Source organism: Lagopus muta, chromosome 10 (genome assembly GCF_023343835.1).
Source record: "Lagopus muta isolate bLagMut1 chromosome 10, bLagMut1 primary, whole genome shotgun sequence".
NCBI lineage: Eukaryota > Metazoa > Chordata > Aves > Galliformes > Phasianidae > Lagopus > Lagopus muta.
Genome location: NC_064442.1, coordinates 7,845,592 through 7,862,904, shown reverse-complemented (window position 1 = coordinate 7,862,904; position 17,313 = coordinate 7,845,592). Strand labels below are relative to the sequence as shown.

The 17,313-nt window shown below is 39.9% G+C and overlaps 1 protein-coding gene across 1 annotated transcript in view; it reads left to right on the top strand.

Annotated features, from left to right (window-relative positions):
• The first annotated feature begins 388 nt into the window (after positions 1–388).
• The window catches only part of CTXND1 (cortexin domain containing 1), a 30,957-nt gene continuing 14,032 nt past the window's right edge, over positions 389–17,313 (top strand). The window contains exon 1 of the mRNA XM_048956096.1: positions 389–591. The gene's annotated coding sequence lies outside the window, so the exon portion shown is untranslated. The remainder of the gene's footprint in view (positions 592–17,313) is intronic.

The following is a 17,313-nucleotide window of genomic DNA, read 5'->3' as shown; positions in this document are numbered from 1 at the left end:
AAATTCATGACGCTTTGGGGTGCTACTTTTTGGCTGTGCCCCTTCTGTAAGTGAGGCTGGAATGCTCCATTCTCAAGCTGGGAGCCCCCCTCCCCTTCCCTCGTTGTTCTGTAAAAAAAAAGAAAAGATTAAGTTTGGTTGGAAGAGTTCATTCCTCAGCCTTTAAAAAGAGATTTAAAATATCACCTCAAATCTTTCTGAAACATAAAAACAGCATTGAGCTGCAAATTCAACTGTGAGTTACAGAGCACAACAGCAGCAACGTGAAGGAAGGCATCCCCAGCCCCTTCGCCTTTAAAATGCCATGGAAGCAGTGGCTTTCAGCAGAACACCTTATCTGCTCTCGAGAGCTGTGACTCTTCATCCTTTCCTTATGAAGACCCAGGGGATTGCTTACTTAGCATCCACCAGAGGCAATGGATAGGGTGAGCAGCCGCTGCAGCCAGAAAAGCCCAGCACGGAGCAAAGGCAATTACCTCTGCACGCAGAGACTTTGGAGCTGAATTGTGCTGAACACAGAGCCCCTCCGGCTGGCAGAGCCATGTGCGGCCGAGAAGAGCAGCCACTTTCACTCCGCTGAAAAGCAATGCAGTAAGTGACTCTGATATTGCAGCAGGCACCGCTTCCTGAGGTTATTAAGAAGCTGAAGCCCTGCAGCTTTTGCTGCCTGAGAGACAACCTCCAGTCCGGGACTGGTGGCAGGAGCTGCAGGAATTTTTATGTTGTTTGTAAATCAAGCGAAGGAATTGAGCCGATAGCAGTGACACTAAGTGAATAATTTTGCATTGTTGTGTGTATTGCAGAGCAGTGCTTGCTGAACGGTCCTGTGCTGAACTAGTGCTGCTAGGTTTGTGCCTTTTCTCTGTACTCATGTCTGTAGCGTTTAAGCAGGGATGTTGCTTAATAACTTAATGTCAGCCTACCTTTGTGTGCTCTTTATCACTATGGAGCATGATTCTATGCTTGGGTGCAAGCTACGGTCTGTATATAGTGCTGAATTTATAGGGACTGTGGCACCGGGTAATGAAAAGCTGTGGATTGCAACTATGTGAGTGAGTGCATTGATGAAGAATAATCCTTGTATTTTACTTTGTCGGACACAGCCCATTTCTATTTTGAGTGGTCTGATTTCTGGTTTCGGTGCTTTTTTGCAGGTAAATGTTTATAAGCAATACTTTATCATAGCAGAGCTGTGTCTTTCCTAGGATTCGAGTGCTGTGCCTCTATTCCTGCAGTAGCACAGCTTTTTCTTTGCAATGTATAGCAAAGGGAAGGCATCGTTTAAAGTTTGGTTCCTATGGGGTCTTTGCATAGTTTGAAAGTGTTTGCAAAATAGGGGCTTGTGAAATAATTGCAGCCTTTGGAAGAAGCTCTGTTCAGATTTTAAATCAGATTTGTGCAGCTTTCGATCTGTTAATTTACAGTTATTAAGCTGCGTTCCTCTGGTTTCTTGATACAGCTTTCTTAGTGACTTGTGATAGTCCAGCTTCAGACTAACTGCTGTTAGAAGAATTACTGCCATTTCTGGCTCCAGGCGTGTTTATCTCCTCAAGGTAACACATACTAATTTTATTTTTGATAGCAGTATGTACAAATCCCAAAAGTTAGGTATTCTTTTCTTACTGCTCTGTCGAACATCATCGTTAAACAGCCATCAGCCTCTGTAAAAAGGTACTAAAGAAAGCAGTCTCTAATTTCACAACTCACTTTTTTCTTTGTAAGCAGCCCTTATTTCGTCATTGCAAACTACTGGGAAATATATAGGAAGCTTTCACATTCTGAAGAAAAATTTTCCTCACTGGTACATCTGTGTCATTTTAGTTTTGTGCAAAATTTGAAACATCACTTGATTAAAAGGGATACTTCTCTCAAGTAAGTCAGCTGAAGCTCAGTGCCTGCTGAGGCTTTTTGCAGGAATGCTGCTATAGATGTGTAGCATTTAGCCCACGGCACAGCTGAAGGCACTGAGAAATACCCTGCAATTACAGCTCTGCGTTATCACATCTTTCTGCTCATATGCAACAATTATGTCTTAAAGACTTTGCTCCTCGAGAGAAGGGGACAAATGCTGATAATGGTCATTTTCCCTGACAGTGCCATCAAGATAATTCTCTCCTTCCTACCTAAGAGAACCTTTGTGGTGTAAGGTGCTATCGGGTGAAATCATTAAGGCAACGAACAAACACTCTCCACTTGCTGTACAACTTTGAAGATGGGCAGATCTACAAGGCAGGTGAATCGTGTCTGAATCTGACCTGGTCACCTCTTCCCTTTCTCTCTTATCTCAATTTCTCTGGGTTCCTTTCTGTTCATGAGCACCTGGTGGGTGTGAGAGCTGCTCTCATTCAAGGACCTCAGCCCACGATCTGTGCGCTTTCTCCAGCAGCGGGTTTATGATCACTGTGTGTGTGTCATCCATCTCTCTTTTCTTCATCTAGATACCCAGGGAAGCCAATAATGAATTTGGAAGATACGAGGATTTATTATAAGATAATTCTGAATGTGATTTATAAACCTAACATTGATTCTCTATCATGAGGAAATAGCCAAGATTTTACCTGTAAGCAAGATGTATGTGAAACACACAGTTTTGATAACATTATCATCAGACACATTCAGGTAAATTAATCGTGGTAATTGAACATGTCATTGCTTTCATATGATTTTCTCCCACTAACAAAAGATATAATTTGGGAGCAAAGGAAAGGCAAATAATGTTGGAAAGATGCTAGGTACATAATGAGAATCACAAGAGGAAAAAGAAAGATTATACCTATCCTTCAGCCTTCATGCAATTCTGAATCTCTAATCAAAATGTGTTTCCTGAACTGGAACTTAGAATTATTTCCCAGATATCATTGTTCATGTCAAAATTTAAATGGAAAATATTAAATACCAAAGCTAATTTCTCAACAGTCTAGAGTAAGTATATCAGCAAACAAATGTTTTCACTTCATCCCGCCTTTCAAATTGCTCTGGCAAGGTCCTTGCCTCATAAGTCAAGTTCTCTTTATTGCATTGCAATCTTAGAGAGAAGCACACAAAGGAAAGTTTAGTCATTTTAACTTGCGCTGCCAGTAATCAGTTGCAACCCAATTTAATTAACATTTAGACTACTTTAATTCATATCGCTGTCTTGCTACCACTTATTTCTCTTGTAAAAGCACTGCCAGCTCTTCACAGTGCTAAATCTGACTGCACCATCTTGATGTTTGAGCACCAGACACAAAATTTCCAGTACAGAGCTGCATTAGAGAATCAAAGAATCATTAAAATTGGAAAAGACCTCTAAGGTCACATAGTCCAACCTCCCACTGATAGCACCCACTAAACATACCTCTGAGTACTACATCTAGCCTTTCCTCAAACAGGAATGGTGACTCTGCCACTTCCCTGGGCAGCCTGTTCCAATGCATCACCACTCTTTCCAAAGGGAAATTCTTCCTAATATCCAAACTGAATCACACACACACACAATCATAGGTGGATAAACATGTTCTCTAATTTCAAAGCACAGTGAAAACATGTGTCATAGTTGCAACAGAAACCAATTGCAGACAACGTTAAGTTAAAAAATACAACGTTCAGCATGTTCTCAAAGGGATAAGCTTAACTGCATTTGAACAAGAGCAGAGAATTCTTCTACCACGCTTAGTAGAGCTGTCATGTTTATATAGAAGAATAACTTAGGGCTTGTGACATCCAATATGTGCAGTGCCTTTTTTTCCAGACTATCAAAGGAAGGGCACTTTCTTTCCTTTCTATTGTTCAAGGGTAGACTTTCTGATGGTGTCTAACTACTTAGATATGCTGCATACTAATTATTTTATTCATATGTATGAAAGCAGATGACTTAGAATCTTTGTTAAACTTTTCTGCTGTGAGCATCAAGATTGAATTTAATTGGGATCTTCAGATATATGTTTAGACAATCCATTTTCAACAACAAAACGGCCGTGCTAAATGTTACTTGCTAACACTTCCTACCAAAGGCAATTGTTTAATACTCTGTAATAGTTTCAATTCAGAATACCTTCTTTGCCAGGCTATCTTCATTTTCCACACCCACACAAGTCCCCAGAAGCTCTGTTCCTAAAGCAGCAGTGCCATAGTGCTCAAGGAGGATTAAAGGACTATGATCGAGTACTTCTTAAATACTGCTGCCTGCTCCTGTTCTAAACAACAGCTCAAAAACAACATCTTGCCGCTTCCAAGGGCTGTTCAAGAAGTACAGATATGCACCCAAAATACATCCAGAAGTTGAAAAATCAGGCTCAACATTTTGCAAAGTATTCCCACAGGGCAGTTTGACCTTCAGAAGATGTAGAACTGGCCCACGATTCCTCTTTCTCTGAAGCTTTAGAGAAGAATTCTGACATACGGCTTTTTGGTGGATAATTCAATGCAATGAACTTAAAAAAATACGGCCATGAAAGTACAACTACTAACAACCTCAGTGATCAGTGACAGACTGCAAAACAGACATCTCATTTTCACAGAAATGTCTGGAGGAAGCTCCAAATGCTCTACGCTTGGTTCTTTCTCTAGGACTTGGCTCATGGAATTTTTAATGTTCTTTTAATCTCTTTTGAACATAAATAGGAGGGAAAGAGCATGTGAACCTAACAAGTGTTTGCTTCAACAACAGCTTCAGAGGCACGTACACTTTCTGAACATAACTTGAGCATCACATTTCAAATCCATTTCACCTAGCCCTGGCAAGGCTAAACCTCTGGGGTCCTATTCACAAATACTCATAGCAGTCAGCAAGGGAAGGATTCCAATACAGGAGGAACATCATATCCCCAGTGTGTCAGTCAGTACCTTGTTCAGAGGGAAAGATGATGAAGCAAGACAGAAGGCTGCTGAAAACACAGATGCTCACATTTCTCCCACTAGCAACAGTGCAAGAATTTATTTTCTTTTATCATAAATCACAGGTTTTCTCTTAATGCTATGCTTTAGACTTTCAATCAGGGTTTATGGCAGTACAGAACCACATGCTCAAGCAAATACAAACTATCTGCTGGAAACAGCTTTTCTTCTTTCTCTTTCTATCCCTGCGCCATCTGAGTCATTTGTTGATTACTGGAGAATTTGCTGCATCACACTTTTAGTTTAAGCTACAAACTGTCCTGAAGTAAGCTGATGTCCCCCATTCAATACTGTTCTCCTGTACTGATATTCAAGCCCCCACTGTCTCTGCCAGCATCACCAACCTTTCCATGACTTCTTACCAAATGACCACAACACACCACATGTTGCAGAATTATTTTGGATTTTCACAAGTTTAGTTTGAAAATCAGTCCTCAGTCTGAGCATGATCCAGCTAAGAGGAGGAACAACTAACAGATACGAGATCATTTTTTCTACCTCCCTTGAAGGCACTAAGTATTTGTCATACAGAGCCTTGCCATATTGATCTGTTTATCTCCTCTATAAAGATGGATCTGCTGTTGTGAACCTTGTGCTTCCTCTTTATGGAGGAAATCAGAGAAAATAATACATCATATCAATGTGGCCTATCAATTACACACAATAGCACAAAGAAGGGCCTATAAAGGAGAGGTTCCATGGAGTTGGAACAAAGGTGAGCTTATGCATATTTTACCATTTACTGTGAGGTTTCCAGAGAGGTTTAGAGAGAGCTGGTACTAGGCTGGGAAGGGAGGTCACTCCAAGCTGGCAACTTGTCAGGAAGGTATCTCCCGTTCCAAGAGGCTCAAATAATGACAAATCATAAGAAATCATTCAAAGTCATGAAACTCGGGAAGGGAACTCCATTCACTTCTCATGGGCTGTGTCTGTTCACCACATGAAAGATGAATAGCATTATATTCTCTCCCCGTTCAGACTCTGTCACAGCATTACAACGCTTGTGCTTGCCATCTCTGTGGGGATTTTTGTGAAGGGAGCAGATTCTCCAGCTCAGAAAACAACTGAAGCCACTTCATTTCTATCATTGAACCATATCTCAGCAATGATCTTTTTAAGAGTTGTCTGAAGAATGGGAGCAGGTTGGTACTCACATTCTAGCAAGTAGGAAAAAAAATCTAACCCAAAATTGCTCCTATAAAGAAATTTTCCCCTAGCATCCTAGTTTGGGTCTTGATCCCAAATCAGCAGACAGCAATGAGGAGACTCCCAGTGACCCTGGATCAGAACACAGCAGACTTCCATTAAGGGCAGATAAGAATGCTGTTAGTAATCAACAACTACTTGCATTTGCAAAACTTATCCTTTTGTGGAGCAAAAGATAAAAAGGAGCACAAACAAACCTGACCTTGCAATCACTCACCTTTGTGAGCAATCCTTTCTTTTGCAAATAGGCAGCCTCTCATCAGTGCCTTTATTTGCTTAAGTCCTTGCAGATACATTAAAGATTTATAATGGAGATGTTACAGGCAATGAAGGAAGTTATGTGTCACCCTTCTGTTTTCTAATAGTGGTTTGATTTAAACTATGGCGAACAAAGGAAGTAATATTACAAAAGAGAAATGAAAACATAATGCAACCACAAAGAAAATCTGGTCATACATGGAACTTAAGCAGATAAAATGACTTTTCTTCGAAGAGACACTGTGCCTCACTAGTATTTTATATTTTGTATCAGTGCTTCCCAGCTTGAGATTTGGTTTAAGCTGCCCTTTAGACACCTTCACATCTCCAAATGTATCTGAAGCAAACCAGAAAATGGCTAAAATAACAAGTATCTCTGAATGAAATGAATACGAACAAAACCAGTTAATCAAGACTTGGAAAGGGAATAAAAGCAGCACAACCTCCACAAAGTTTCTTTAAGCAGCATTAGTACAAAAGCATTTGTTATCTTTAATCTGTGAGGAAAATAAGCAATGGGTCACCTCAGTGGGTACCCAGATGGATAGCTGTCTCTCTTGATGAAAGCAGATGAACATTTCAACAAGCAGCTCAGGGAGAAGGGTATATTTTTACTTCATTTTGAGCTTATCGGACAAGACTTGTACAGCAAGCAGTCACAGGAATGGCTGACATCAGTATTTCTTTCTAAAACCATCCCCTATGCTATGACTGACTTTGAAAGGTCACTACTAGGTGTTGGGAAACTACAGAAACTGTCACTGACCATAACAACAAAAACTTAAATGTCAGTAACACACAGAAGGAGAATTTTATATGCAGTTATGTATGTTTTACACACATGTAAAACTTCAGGTTCATCTCTGGAGTTTCTACCCATTGAAAGAACCACCAAGAAGAACTTGAGAACCCACAAGCAACACAAAATTTTAATTTTTACAGATTAAATGCAGCAGAGGTTGGACTAAAAGGTGCAATCTAAGTCAATTGATTATCTGTACTTTCTGCTCTAGCTTGCTAGAGTGTAAATGCAGCAAGCACAGAACACATTGTTCCCTCTCTCCTGCCACATCTAGTTGATGCAGTAGGGCAAATTGCTGCCCTTACTTAAAGTTCCCCTGGAATTGCTTGAACACCACGTTTGGTTTAAAAGCTCCCTGACACACAGTTGAGGATAAAGACTTTAGACACTGGTTTTCCTGCCAACTCCTGTTCTTTGCACCTGACTGAGAGATCACCAATGCAGATAGCACAGTCCATTTTCCTCAGATCTGCTCTCCCTCATTCTCTGCCCTCTTTGGCAAGGCTCACTTTTTCTTCTCCCTGCTGCTATTTATCTATTGAGTTTCCATTCCTTTAAACACTATGCTCCTCTGTCATTCTCCAGCCTCAAGGGAAAGTCCTGCGTTTTCATGGACAGTTTAGTGTTTAAGCAGCAGTCACTTCTACTCCAGTGCCCACCCTACAATGTGTACTTCTCTTTATGTGCATGGAACAGTTAGTTGACCTGGTCAGGGAACAGAGCTGGGTTAACAAAGCTGGCAAAATATGGTTCAATTAATTCCATTCTCTGACTCATGCAGTTTGGTGTGTAGCCTTGAAATGTTTTGGCCACCCCAAGTGAGGGATCAGACCTAGACAGGAATAATAGACCACTGCAGGTGAAGAGACTGGACTTCTGCATAGTGTTAAAGCATTGTATCTCTCTTCTTTCCCATAAAATGCCTGGCTTGCTCATTCCTCAGCTGCTCCTCCCCAACATTTGCACGCTGCTCACAATCAGACTAATGAAAAACACAAGTTTTAAAACATCTCTGATATTCTTCTGTGTTTCAAGTATCTGGACATGCTATATGTGTAATAGCTGATAAGTCTATGTATAGCTTCCAAGTAGGACCAGCCCTGCCATCTATTTACATGCTATCATAGCAATCCTGTCTCATACATTTAAATATGCTCGAGTGATGCTAACGGGCAGCTCAGCATGAGAAAACCTCACTGGATTTTCCTTAGTTAAAATTCACATAAGTTATATTTCAAAACTAAACTTGAAAGACTGTCTATCAAGCAAAACACAGAAAGTAACTTCTACAAATACATGAGCTCCATTTCTGGCTGTCTCAAAAATGTAACCCTACCAAATCATGAGTGTTGGCCTACAAAACATTCCCTACCTGCAGTTGCTGCCATGTTATATGATAGAAATTGCTGAAAGATACCAACGTGAATTTTGCTAGAAACAGCTCTAGCACATCTTTGCCACCTTCCTATTCAGGTGAATGAAGAGTTTATCTTTGAAACTTCCAACCTCCAGGAAACAAAAGTCTTTCTAGTGCACTTCAAAGCCTTGGCCAACTGGAAGCAGGCTGTATAGAAAACTGTTGTGGAATCCATTTGGAAGCTGACTCTAGCACAATTCAAATAAATGAATTTGGCATCTAAAAAGAGGTTTAGTGGAGTCAATACTTTCTAAGCAGTGTACAGAGAGAGATTTGGCAAGGTTTGTGCATATGTTATCAGCGTTTTACAAAGGGGTAACCCCAGATCTTGTAAATCTCTAACACTGCTCAGTTTGCAGGTGGATGGCTGGAACAGTGCTGTCTAGATTGGGCCATAGTCTTTGTGCAGGCAGATGAGTGTTAGAGACCATCAGAATATACATGCAAAAAAACTTATTTTTCTCCAACCTGTGCTTTTCTGCACTCCCTCCAACCCACAAACCAAAGAGAAAGCTTTTATATGAACAATTGTCAGAGAATTAGCATGGGAATGTTGAGAGAAGGAATAATTATGCTTGCTTCAGGTTATTCAAGCTAAAACAGTTTTTTAAAGTAATTTTTGGGAAATTGAAATCAACGGTGGTTGGCATCATGCTCAGAACATTGCCTTGGGACAGTGAAGCACGTAAATGCTTTGCTGACATTTTGGATGCAGCACAGGAGAATTTTCCAAGTGATTTTCCATCTCACAGCAAAAAAGATGTTACTTCAATCTTAAACAATTTCTTATTTACTTGTGGACATGTATTTACAGCTTAAGCAAGCATCTGCAAAACATGAATGCCTACAGCACTTTTTAAAATTAATAGCAGAGAAGGAAATAACACTTGCACTCTCAGCAGTATTTTATCTGTTGGATTTGGTAAGAATGGGCTACTCTGTATAAAATGAAGTCTTGTTTCGTTATTTGTGTAGGGATCAGAATGGGTGTCTTTTTCCTTTTGCCTGACAATTCATTACTGTAAATCTCCTTATGCACCTACATTAAAACCTAGGGCTCAGCTGAGAGGTCACAATTTAATCAAATCATCAGTACATTAGCAGAATCCAACATAGCAAGTCAGCCCACAAACTACAATAAAATAAAATAAAATAACCAACAGCAGCAATCTGTACTAGCTCACCTACTACCTTTCATACCTTAAAAAAAAATAATCAAACTCATTTCTTACTATGCCTTCTTTCTCTGTCCCCTTGCAAGTTATGTCTGTTTATACTGAATTCCTGATATGCAAAACAGTCAACACAACAACCAGGTTTGTTCTGAAGAGATCCTTGGTATTTTACAGTGGTAAGCACATGAGCTGCATGCATAACTGCATGACTGGAGGGTGTTGGGAGTCTAAGCACGTCCTGGTTAGTAAAGTATCATGGCAGAGATTTGAGATGGGCCAAGTGACCTTGTTTTGGGGTACATAAGATTCCTCAAAGTGGCTCAACATCAACAGAGAACACATTCTTGAATGCGAAGCGTGTGATATCACAAAGCCTCGGGCTCCATCCAACCCGGCTTTGAATATCTCCAGGGATGAGGCCCCCACAGCTTCTTTGGGCAGCCTGTGCCAGGGCCTCACCACCCTCTGCACAAAAAATTTCCTGCCAGCTTGTAGCCTGAATCTCTTCTTTTTTAGTTTAAGACCATTCCCCCTTATCTTTTCACAATCTGCTGTGCAGATAAATCTTACATTGAGAATTTCCACGCAATCAAAAACTTCTTGTCCCATCAATACGCTGAGTCTCATTTTAGCAGAGCAAAACTCTCACTGCCCCTATTCCATGAGGCAGTGTCCCATTCAGTGGGCAGTACCACCTGAATGACCTGTTGTTGTTTTTCCAGAGAGGAAGAGGCTGTATTGAAACAAATTCTTCTAAAAATGTCAACTGCAGCTACTCTGCTCTCCCAGTTCCTCTTTCTTTGTCATGAGATCCAACATAAGATCTCACTCATCAAATGTTTGGAAAATTGACTAAGTTAGAATAGGAAAAGTTTGTCCCACAGCTCTATTAAATTCACTAGGTTTGCTGAGAGAACAGGATTTTCAAACAGCAGCAGACGTAATTGTAAGCAGACCTTAATTTTAATATGCAACTTCCCAACAGCACTTTTCTGAAATATCTGGAAGTTCCACTGCACTGAGAAGATCAGCACTTTTAGAGCCATTTAAGCCATAAAATAGACTAATAACACCATGGGAAAAATAAGAATACCCGTTCCTTCAAAACATTTTGAGTGATTGGACTTATTTTCAATCTTTCCTACACGTGATCTATTATTTGCCTCCCACCTTTCTTGATACTGGCAAGCAACATCTTTGTATTCTAAACTTTTGTTCTCCTCCATTATTGATGCACTTCTCTTGAAAATAATGGATTTTTGCAGAATGTCTCTGTAAGAGAGATCAGAGAACAGGAGCAGTTCCTTCAGACTGCTGTGCCAGTTCTCCTGAGCACAATGCCGTGTCACTGCTGCTATTAAGCATTTTCCTGCCTTGAAAGCAAAATCAAAGAGAATTTTAAAACAGTGAATAAAATTATGAGACCAGACATGTAGCAGTGAGGAAAACCAGACACTATCTAATAGTCACTAGGATAAGTGAAATAACAATTAGGCTCTCTTAATCACAATGCTAGGATCTGGACAATCTTTCCCATATTTGTCTCATCATGAAATAAAAATCAGTAAAATCTCTAACCAGAAACTTATGTCAGAGGAAAGTGAGGATAGTACTTTTCTGGGAGCATTTTTCACATGGCACATTAGGTAACTATCACTTCTTTTTTCCACTTGACCTCTTTGGATTGTCTTCATAATTTTCCCCACCAATATTTGAAGAACTGAATATAAAAGAAAGAACTGTCTTTCTGCATAGAGTTTCTGGTCAAGACTTTCTGATTTCTGTTTGCATAGTTTCTTTGTGGTTGAATTAGTGTTTTCTCTCTTCCATACAACTCTGCCTAACATAAAGGTGCACTTGAATCATGTGTCACTCAGTGAGAACAGAGGTAGTAAATAACCAGTAAAGTTCTTGTTAGAACAAATTTAGCAACTGAGAACTCTAGCCCATGTTTGAATGAACAATCACCACGTCTTCAAAATAACAAACAAGTCTACAAATTCATTTGTGAAGCTTTTTTTTTTTCCTCAGTAACGTTATGAGAGGCCACTATTTAAAAAACGTGAGGCTAGCATGAGTGTACGAAAGAAAATATTATCAAGGGTTCTTTTCTTGCACTTATTCTCAAATATGCTGCGTGTACCAATGCAGAATAACAACTACCGTGACTCTGAGAGGATGCTGTGAGAATCACCAGTCTGTAAATCCTTGCTGGTTGCTGTTAAAAAAGGCATATGTGAAAGAATAAAAGCACTTTTTCACCAGGTTACTAAAAGGAAGGAAGAAGAAATGGTTTCCAACTGGAAAAAAAAAACAACCAAGTTTTAACCCATGCTTCCATGCTGCCTCATGGGGATGTGAGGCTTTGCCTAGAAGGCCTAAGCAGCCTGTGGCCACCATCAAGCCACCAGTGACAGAGTGGGCACCATGGGGAATTTGGGCTTCATCATGTCTCTCCAGGCTCCGGAGCCTGGATGAGAGCCCTTGGCCAGATGGAGGCCATGGTGGCAGGTACCTGTGGGGGACATTCTTAGGGCTGGCCTAGGACCCAAGGTCCCAATGCAACCAACGTGAAACCAGAGTGCCCTTCTCTCTGTCCATGAAAGCTGCCAACTCCCCTTCTCTCTTCTACCCCTGCAACACAGGAAAGTACTTATACATAATCAATTTCTGTTTGCCAAATAGCATTTCCCAACACATTTCCACACAGGCTGCTGTTGTTTTCCCTGCTCGAGTAGCGTAGCAATAACAAATACATCTATTATTCATTAAATGACATCAACGTGCATTAATATGCATCAGCATTTCTGAACGGCATTCGCATCGCAACGATACAATTCATTTCTCACCCCATTTGCCACATTAACAGCTAAACATTACAGTTGGTGGTTTAAACTTTGGAGTGCTCACTATCTGTTGAGCGTAAGGCAAAAAATTTAAGGCCTTTGCTGAAAATTCCAGCCTGTGGTTTTGCCCACGGAGCTCAAGCACATCAAAGTATCTGTTTGCCAGTTACCTCTTAGTTGGCAACATTTCATAAAATCATTAAGATTGGAAAAGAGCACTGAAATCATCTAGCCCAGCCACCAAATCATCCTCACCATGCCTGCTAACCATGTCCCTGAAGGCAGGATTTGTGCAAAGCAACCAGAAATCCTTACAAAATCAGAATACATTTTTGTAGATGCTTCATACACATTTTCAGACAGAATGGAAAATCAATTCGGTCAGAGCTGAGCCCATGTACAGAAGCTTTTCTTTTAAAAGGGAAGGGTTTTCGTCCTACAGAGATCAGTTTTCCCATATTTTAACCTGAGATTAATAAAATTTACCAAGCTTGGATGATGAAAAATGTGGAAAAGGATCTGTCAAGTTAAGGGTGATACACAGGTAGATGCTCTAGTATGCATTTGCATTGTTTTGTGGGTTTGTCTGTTTTTGTATACACCAAAAAAAAAAAAAAAAAAAAAGAACATAAAAGGAAAGAGTAATCAAGAGAATTTACTCTAGTGGTTTTCTGTGCTTGCTGCCTGGAAGCAAGCCTTAACAGTGCTGCATTAACTGACACTGTGGTACCAGCCTACATTTGCAAGACGGAGAGCTCTGCACAGCATTTTCCTGGCTGCCACTATATGTCAAACTACATGGAAGATGATTTATGGACTTTGTTGTTTATGAGAACGGAATTATGCATAGTTCACAGTGTCCCAAATAATTCCTTTAGGTTCCAAAGTTGTGTAATTCTGTGTTACCATAGTCTTATGCTAGCATAAAATCAAAATAATATGAAATGAACTACTGAAGCAGAATGCATAGGGAACCAAAGCATAGTGCAGTGGGAAGTGAAATGAACCACATCAGCCCTGGAAGCCGTGTAGAACTACCAAGTTTTATTCCCAGTTAATGTTCAGTTCTTCCAGTAAAATGCTCCCAGTTTGTTTTCTTGTCACCAAGTGCAGTATTTGGCCAAATATAACTAGAAATCGTCCTGCAAAGTTTAGAGTAAAAGCAAATTTAAATGAAATCCAAATGGTTTCTCTCCTTGAAAGAGGAGTGCTTGAACCATCCAACTCATATTGCATGCTGGTAAGAGAAGGATCCTTCACTGATTTAAAAGCAGGATGCATTGCAATAAACAGTAACAGTGGGAGACTATATTCTTTAAACACCACGGCAACAATGGGGACCCATTCCTGAAAGCAGTTCAGAAGTTATACAGACATATAACAGAGATTGAATCTTGAAGCAATACCTCACAGATATGCAGAATAAGGCTAGTGTGAATGTGCAAACTCACTGTTATTAATTTTATATACTATGTATCTCCCAGATACGATTGTGGAACTCCAGGCTTTTAGAGAATTATTCCCAGGGGTCTGCATATGCTATCTTCCAAATCCTGGCAATGACATATCTGCCATTCATGAATTTCAGCAGATCCCATGAGCTAAGGCTGCTTTTGTCATTTACTATCCCTATAGTTAGACACTTTAAATGGAACATGAATCTATTTCTCGTGACTGGTCAGAGGCTTATTATAAAGAGTTCTCCTTTGATACATGAATCTTGCTTTCATAGACGTGAAATAAGATCAGACACTGAAGAACTAGCTGTGCTTTGGGGCAAATACTAAACAGTTACTTGAGCCTTAGTATCCCACCAAGTATGGGATAGAATTTACTTTCCAGTTACAAAATGCGGAAGTCCAGTGTTTGTAAATTAAATGTTATTTAAAAGAAGAATTAGGAAACATCCTGTATTAAGGAGAAAAGCCTTCGAAATTAGATTTTTATCTACTTGGTCCAAGTCCACAGTTCTTTAATGGTTTCATAAGCAGCAATGTTTTTGTACTGCAAAACAAATTCCCATTGATCTGAGTTTCTAATGAGTGCTATGTCAGGCTTGCCGCATACTTGCTTAATTATTTACTCTGACCTTCCCTCCACGTAACACTCAGAATGACGAACTCCCATTTTACCAGCTGTTTAGGTGCAATTCTAAAGTGCTTATGATGTCAAAGGCTTTGTATTAATTTACTAAGCAAGTTATTTCCAGCCTTTTTTTCCTCAGTTTTGCCTGGTCAGCATAGATCTATGAATTGTGGGGGTTTTTTTGGCTCAATCTGATATCCTTTGTCACATGGATTTAAATTAATATATACACAGTAACTGTGTCTTTCCCGAAGGTCAGTATTTCTTGAGATATGAGGAAATAACTTGCATTCCAGGGAGAATTTCAGATAAATGCATTAATTTGTATAGTTAGATTTCTTTCTTCTTGTAATTAGCAGTGCTCCAATTCTCTGCCTTTCCATTCAGTAACAGAAGGTGGAGATTAGAAAGTGAATTATTGTGTCCAGCACAAAGACTGCAGTGTACACAGTAGTCTAGTTCTCAACTAGCAAGACAAGCAAGTACTTAGAAAATTCATTTAAGTTTGACTGTATTATTTGGATTTAGGTTAAAAGTCAAAGACAAAGGAACAGATTGGCTCCTAAATCCTGCCTAAGCACCTCTGTTCTCATTAAAGTCAATGAGAAGTTAGGATTTAAGAATCTAAATGCAATTAAGTGTCTTGGCCTTACTGCTTCACTTCTCAGGGCTGCCCTAAGAACATATTAAAGTTAAGTGTGTACTTAAGCCTTTACATAAAAAATTCATTTCAAATAGTTCAGAGCAAACACCTAAAATTAAAATATTAACCTTGACTGTCTTATGGTTGCAAATCAAATTTATTTTGACAACAGGTTAACATAAGACATGGCTCAGACAGAGAGCCTGGAGGTAGATGGGTTGTGTGGTTTAATGTTCTGCCATTGAAAGACAAAACCTTGAGCTGCTGTCTTTAAAATGTATATGTTGCAGTTTTGCCAGAGTACTGTTGTGTGCCTAAGTGCCAGCAAACTGGGGCAGTTGCCACCCTGCTTCATGGAACATCACTTATTAAAGGAACAGTTTATTTAGTCTGCTTAAAGGAGGTGGGATGAAACACCAAGCTGGTATTGCTATGATGATTATGCTATTATTTTTTTTTCTGCTTATTAATACTGAGCAACCTGTACTGCAGCCAACTTCAAGACATTTCAGAAGTTCTTTCTTCCTCATTCTTTGGCTAGAGAACAAAAGCCTTCATTCTAGACAAGGATAGGAGAAATAATATTTTCATTCTAGGACGCTACCAAAAACTGCCTTCCCTTGGATTTTCCACACACATGCAGAGATAATAATCTTGATTTTACTGTGAGATATTCAATTCTTTTTTTGGCCACATCTGACAAATGAAATATAAGCCAACCCTGCATCAGAACAGATGGAGTCCCAAGTCTGAATATCCCATGGAGGAAAAACTCAATTCCAGTCTACACGCTTGTGTAATGCAATGCATTGTCTACCATGATAAAGTTGAACATGGTCTTCTTCATGTTATTGACTTGGAATAAATGATTTTTCCACCTGTCCATCCAAAACTATCCATCCTTCTCCCCACCCATCAGACCCCCAAAATCTGACCTAGAGAAGAGAGCCACAGTTAACTGCAAATCCATCCTGATGCCATGCAGTAACATCATGCTGCACTAAATCCTGAATAGAAAACAGTCTTTGGAAGCTGTTTTAATCAATTAAGAATAGTTAGACCCATTAGCATATGGTTACTGTAGTCTACTTATTATGCATTTAAAATGCAATTACGAACAGGAAAATAATGACCTCTTTATACTCAAGTGAATTAAGTCTATATCTCATCTGCATTCACACTTCCAGCTGCTCACTGACTGAAGCAGATCCTGTTGGCTTTTGCATCCAGCAGCAACGCAGCAGCACTGTATGTAAGGGCAGGGAGGGGGGGGGGGGGGCTGGGAATGCCTCCTGGGTTATCAGATGGCTCCAAGTGCCAGTGCAGAATCATTCTTGGGATGGTGGTAGGATGATGAGGTAGGAAAGAACCTAGATCCAGTTCCCAAGCTAAGGTCTGCAGGGTTACAAAAGCAATCTTGCTTCCCAAGCTTAAAAAAGCAACATTTAAAATAACGCATAAGGAAAGAGAGCCAGGCTTTAGAGTCACTTACTATAGCAGGGAAAATTTCTGTGATTGTTGGTTATCCAGCAGAGTCGGGGGAGAGTGACAAGGGTGAAGGAGCACACTGAGGGGAATTTTTCCAAATGTATAAATAGAAAATCATCATACTTTCATTTGAATAAGCAAATTTGCAGGAGGAGCAAGTTACTGTGCTTTGAGATACACCTGACCACAGCGACTGAAACATTTTCCCACACACTTTCACCAGCCAACAAAGCACATCTGAAATTCAATGCAGCAAATAAACACTGGCTGACACTAGTGAAAGTTGCTTGCTATCATAATTACTTTTGTCAGAAGACCCTAGGCAGAAAAGAGTTAAGAGGAGTCCCTGCCCCACAGTTCAGCTGATATCAGTAGCAGAGTGGTGGACAGTAAGGATGTTCCAGAGTTCTTACAGGAAGACTTGGACTTGTTCCTAACCACTGCACTTACACTGTCATTTGACAGAGAGATATTCACACATCAGCTACATTTCACCATTAGATTGCTAATAGAATTTC